Raw genomic sequence first — 6,601 nt, forward strand, 5'->3', positions numbered from 1 at the left:
TTCCATCCATATGCATACATATTCCCATCCTCTTTTCATGTTCATTCATATCTTTTCCATCCATAATCCTATGCACGCCTATCCTTCTTCCATATACTCTTAATCTTGGTTATCCCTTTCATTTCATCCACTTCTTATCACGCATTTCCTTCATATCCTTCATATCATTATCCCTTTTCCATCCATATCCTTCATATAATTATCCCTCCTCCATATCCTTCGTGTCATTATCCCTTTTTCATGCCTTCCTTCATTCCACTTTCATACCCATGCTCGTAATCAATAGTAGAGGCACAACAACAAAAATGCTCATACATGCTTAAGAAGAGCACATGCCTTTGCTTCCTCCATTATGCGAGCTTTCACACCATCCGTCCATTTTCATGCAATCCTTCCCCACCATTATTTCCTTCCATTTTCATATCTTTGGAATGGGGCATTGTTGGTCACTCCTTTGAAATATGGTTCTTGGTTCCCCATTATCTGACACTATATCCGTTGGTCATCCATATTATTCCTCCATTCATATATCTACCCAACCTTCCTATCCATTTACAAATACCATGGCTCTCCCTTGTCATTGGTCTCAATCCATTCTATTCCACATTCATTCACTTCTATCCATTCATTCATATCAAATTCAATCCAAATCTTTCACATTCATTCATGTCTATTCCGCAATCATTCAATCAATTCATTTCTATCCATTCTATCTATTCATTCATATCAAATTCAATCCAAGTCTCCCAATCTATTCAATCAATTCATTTATCCTCTAATCTCATCATATTCTCTTCTTCCAATCACTTCATTCACATCATTTCCATAATCAATTCCTTCATTCTATTTGCATCTACCTTGATCAAATTTCTAGTCTTCCATTTAACACATTTTCCTCTAACAAAATATTTATTATTTTCATAATCGATTCCTTCCATTCCATTCCAATTCAATTCATCCATTATCTTATCTTATCTTATCCATATTCTCACCACACTGAGCTTCCATCCATAAAACCAACCTCATCAAATAGTGATTGCAAACAAGCTTACACAAATTCACATTTAGACTCAATGATTTGAGAACATCATTCCTTTTACTGTCATTGTCAGCAACCAATCACAGATATCTCATTTCAATTCAATCAATCAATCAGTTTTTGCCTTACAGGATGAATCCTTCCTACACAGGCTTAACAAATTTAACAAATTTATCAGGTTCATGGCAAGCATGGTGAATTGAATGACTACTTAGTCATAATGTCTTTTTGTTAATTTTATCTTTGTGTGTCAGTGATAGCCTCCTCCAGTGTGCCTCGATCTTCCATATCCTGGTATCATTTGAATGGCTTATCCTGATTACACATGTTATTTTGCAATATGATCTATTTTCATGATTCTTTAGCACATCTATGTAAGTTTCAAGTTATGTTAATGCATTGCTCATTGGGGGCAACGGGTTAGCACACTTTCCACCAAGCTCCTTAAAAAGACTTTGGGTGTGCCCAGACCTCTCCAGTGCATATATGTCATTTGTTCCCTCATGACTCTGAAACCTACATCCATTGTGTTAAGAGTCTAATACATGCAAAGGAATCTTGTCATCTATGCTTCTATAGAATTTGGTGCATAACTCCTCTTGTAATATTAAAATAAGGTTTGCTCTCCATATGAACACAATTGAATCTCTTGCATTCATGTAGTTAAGTTGCATTTAGATTATCATTTTACATCACCCTTCTCCTTTGTCGTTGTCACCAGTCCTCTCCTATCTTCTCTGGGGCAACCTGTATTTTCTTTGCTATGATGTCGTGCTGACATCACATCAAAGAGGGGCAAAAAATAGACATTAAAAATCATCCCAAATGACTATATTAATCTAATTAATACTAGTCACATTCCTCTACTTATTTAATTAAAATTATTTTAATTAAATAGGTTCATTTTTGGCCTAAGTATTTAAATTTAATTTAAATACCTCCTAGCCTTAATGTGTTAATTTAAATTAACACATGATTCTCCACATATTCTTTTTTTTAATAAATTTTATTTATTTAAAATCCTCCATATTCCCATTAATTTTTCTAGACCTTGATTAAATTAAATTTCATTTAATTTAATCTTTATCCAAACCGCCTAAAAGTATGTGCATTCATATGAGTTGTCATCACATGGGTCCATATATCTTTTAAGCACATGTTGTCTACACCATAGAAACTTTCTACACACACATGCCATCTCATCAGTCTTATCCATCTATCTAGAATGTGAGGTAAGGTGTTTAGTTGTCAATCCTTATCCTTATCTCCTGTGCTTAGTTGTCAATCCTTATCCTTATCTCCTAGTGGTTTCTAAGCACATTCTAGATGCTACCTCCATCTACTTTAAATAGATGTCATGTCTCAAGCTTTCCCAGGGAGGGGGGTTAGGAGTCATTAGAAGTCATTATCATCCATTAGGTACCATTAGAATCTCTTATCATTGCATCATCATTCTGTCATTTTGATTTCTCATATCATCTAGTCTAGGTACATATTCCATCACTCACACTTGCATTCACACATCCAAGAGATTCATCCATTGTTGTGTTCCTAAGAGCATACCAAACATACTCTCCCTCTAAGATACACCAACAAGACTTCTTATGGACGCCTTTGTTGAATTGTAGAGGTGGAAGGGTCTTTGTTTGTCATTTGCTTATTCATTTCTTCATAGTTTGAGGTTTGCATAATCTTGGTTACAATTTTATGCAATACATTTTGGCACGCCCAGTGGGACCCACGTCCCTAATCTCACTTCAGAAGTCCGCCAATAAAACTTTTTGCAGTTCAGACTAGCATTTTATCATCTCTGATAGTCTCAGTGTCGTCTGCATTTCACGTCTATGCATATCAACGTCTACATAGATCAGCGTCTCCGAGAACAAGCATCTGCGCCACCGCCAAAAAAATCAAGTTTTTTTTGCATCTGTGTATTATTTATTCTGTCGTTCGCATTAGGTTTTTGTCATCTGCGCTAATTTCTCTATCGTTTTCCCACTATGATTTGTCGTCTGCAATCTGAATTGGCATCTCTGCTTTATATTCTAGCTTTGCTCTTGATTTTGGCATCTGCACTCTGTATTTTGGCATCTGCGCTCTGCATTTTGGCATCTGCGCTCTACACTTTGGCATCTGCGCTCTACACTTTGGCATCCTCGCTCTGCACTTTGGCATCTGTGCTCTACACTTTGGCGTCTGCGATTTGCACTTTGGCATCTGCGCTTTGCACTTTGGCATCTGCGCTCTGCACTGTAGTGCCTGCGCTCTGCACTTTGGCGTCTACGCTCTTTACTTTATCGTCTTCATGTTTTAGCATCTTCGATTATTAGAGTCTGCGACTGTTGAGATTTAAACTAACAGTTAACTGCTTCTTGAGCATTTTGTGAGTTTTCAGGTCGAGGATTTATGTTAGAGGACGAACTAGAGTGTAAAAGGCCTGGTCACATTTGAAATTGGAGCATTTTAAACAGGTACATTTAGTATAGAGCACATTTGGATTTGGGCCTTAAAATGAAATCACATCCAAAGCCTTAAGAAAAATTAACTTCATTTCAGCATTTTCATTTTCAGCATTTTCTGTTAGTATTTTATTTTCTGCTATTTAAAGTTGGAAAGAACCTTGTATGCTCTAAACACGTGTGTCTTCAATTAGAGTAGCAAACTTAAATTTTTTTTTTGTGGATAATGAACAAGTGTCTTTTAAACCCCTAGTCCACTTATGTATTTCTCTCCCCTCGCGCCTTTGGGCGACCTTGGGTGCACAAGAAATAAGTGGATTTGTTTTTTTCATTTTATTAGGAAGCCTGCTTGGAGATTTCATCACCCCTTGGGACGACCTCAACTCCAGTGTTCTGACAGAGTATTAGAATCAGGAGGTGAATCGAAAGACACCTCTCTTGGAAGTGTAATATTGTCACTCTTGGCTAAGCCCCAAAGAACTTTATACCTTTGGGAAGTGAAGGAGGAGATTGCATTACCATCTCCCCCCAGCTGTGTGGCAGTATTTCCTTTCATCTACAGATTCGGGCCTCGCGTACCTTGCATATATCAAGGATGCCCCCTAGTTGAGCCTTGTACAGCCTAGTTCAACCTTATAGGACTATTGGTGTGTTTGGAGTGTTTGAAACACATTGGCATTGTACATATTTCATTGTTTGCTTTTGCATCTTAAACCTAAAAATTCAAAAAAAAAAATCATAAAAGTTCAAAAATCCAAAAAAATCAAAAACATAAAAAAAACCTCTTCTTAATCATCATTCCAAATCATTTCACGTCACATATTCTTTCCATCCAAGACACCGTTCCCTCTTACATATCTTACCTTCATCATTCAAAACGTTGCTTGGCATCTTCATCCTCTTTATTTATCTAAATCATTTCCTTGTCATTCAATCACATTCTTGATCTTCATCCTAGTCATGATTCATCATTATTCATATTCAATTTCACACATCCAAGAGATTCATCCATTGTTGTGTTCCTAAGAGCATACCAAACATACTCTCCATCTAAGATACACCAACAAGACTTCTTATGGACGCCTTTGTTGAATTGTAGAGGTGTAATGGTCTTTGTTTGTCATTTTCTTATTCATTTGTTCATAGTTTGAGGTTTTCATAATCTTGGTTACAATTTTATGCAATACAGGCCCTTTAGAGATGTTTATTCTAGGGTTCTTGGGATTTCCATTTAATGTATAACTGTATGGAAAAGGATGTGATTATTATGAAAGGAAATTATACACTCGTGCAATGATAAAATAAAATAAAATAAGATAATAGATCTAGTGTATCAAATTAAATATTATAAAATAGGAAGAAAGAAGATTAACTCATCTTGAGGGTTATTAGAGGAAGTCACTTTAGATTTTTAGAAACCCTATCAAACTATACTAAAACTAGAAACCAACTAGGATCTAGAAACCTAAGAGCTAAATATTTATGTTGTAAAAGTTTAGAAGCTATAATAATAGGTCAAAAATGGGGTAACCTATACTAATATGGGTCAAAATTGAGGTGGCCTATACCCTAGAGGGATAAATTTGGGGTTTCAGGACTATAACTCTAGCTAAAGCTTTATCTATTTGTAATGTTGAATATGAATCTTCCAAATCTGCACCTACACATAGAAAAGGGGGAAATTATTAGGGGAAGGGGATTACCTTGGTAAAGCTACAATTGAGGAATTAATATTGAAAAGAAATAATTAAATTCTGAGCAAGAATTTATGCATTTTTTAAACTTTTGAAGTCCTTATTTTTATTGCGAAAAATATGGGGAGTAATTCCCATCAAACAAGTATATGCATATAAACATTTTTTGCTCTAATTTTAAAATATGTTATAGATGACATGTATAATTTGTTGATCTCTAAGCCTATGTTTTTTATTAGTGTCCAAACACTTAGTCATTTTCAAGTCATTTACTAGGCAAGATTACAAGGTCATCACTATGACTAAGTTATCTAGTAAAGGTCAAGCATACAACACTTATACCAAGCAAAATAGTGATTGCCAAGCATTCAGTAGAGACCAAGCAGAGTATGAGCTTAGAAATATAGTATGATCTGAGTAATATAATGAAGACCAAGCATATTGATAAGTTATATAGAACATGAGTAACATCATAAAGGCTTACGCATGACTGAGCGTTAGAGCATTCAAGTGCCGAGTAGTTCAATTTTGATATGAGAGGCTATAATGGCATAAACTCACATGTATACCATTCTAGCCGAGTTTTCTATGATAGTTAGTATTTGAAGAGCCAACTAAGATGTTTATTATGTGTCATTACAAAAGGTAATGATCCTTAGGTGAGCAATTCAACCAATCAAAAAAAGGGATGTAAATGCCAAAAGATGGTGAAGTGTAAACCATTGACCAAGATCTAGAACCTTCACAAATTGTCTATTTAAAGAGGATTCTAACCCTAGAATCAAAATGATGAGGATTATGAGAGAGAGATTTAGAGTGTATGAAGAAGGAAAATTTTGAGAGAAGAGCAGACATAGAGAAATTAGAGCAGTGAAGGACTAAATAGAGTTATCAAATTAGGATAATTAGATTAGTGATACAATAAGAAGAAGGCCCAATATCAATTTGTAAATCATACCGAGGGTAAAGTATTGAATCAATTATTGTTAATTGAGATAGGGTAAATCTCTTATCAAAGTGGTCCTAACAGGCTTATGTAAATCTCCTAACATAGTCCTTACTTTATTGTGAGTGTAAAATCCTTTAACAAGGTGAGACCTTGTAACGCCCCGCTAGGGAACCCAAAAGAAATTAACTAAAAGTTTCACTAAGTTTGTCAAACATTTTTTTTTGAAAGATAATAAATAAAAATAGATAATAGAATGGAATACAATAACAACAAGAGATAAAATATAGCGGAAGCATTAACTCACATACATACAACTACCAAAATAGATTACATCTCTTAAGGGTCCCATGACATTGAATCACAGTTAAGTTTTATTAATACTAAATCCAAAACATAAAAAATCTATACCAAAGAATAAATGCAAGTACAAATCTATTTAAATAATATACAATTACAGGAT

Source organism: Cupressus sempervirens, chromosome 2 (genome assembly GCF_028749045.1).
Source record: "Cupressus sempervirens isolate cs-2001-9-10 chromosome 2, ASM2874904v1, whole genome shotgun sequence".
In the NCBI taxonomy this organism is placed as follows: Eukaryota; Viridiplantae; Streptophyta; class Pinopsida; order Cupressales; family Cupressaceae; genus Cupressus; species Cupressus sempervirens.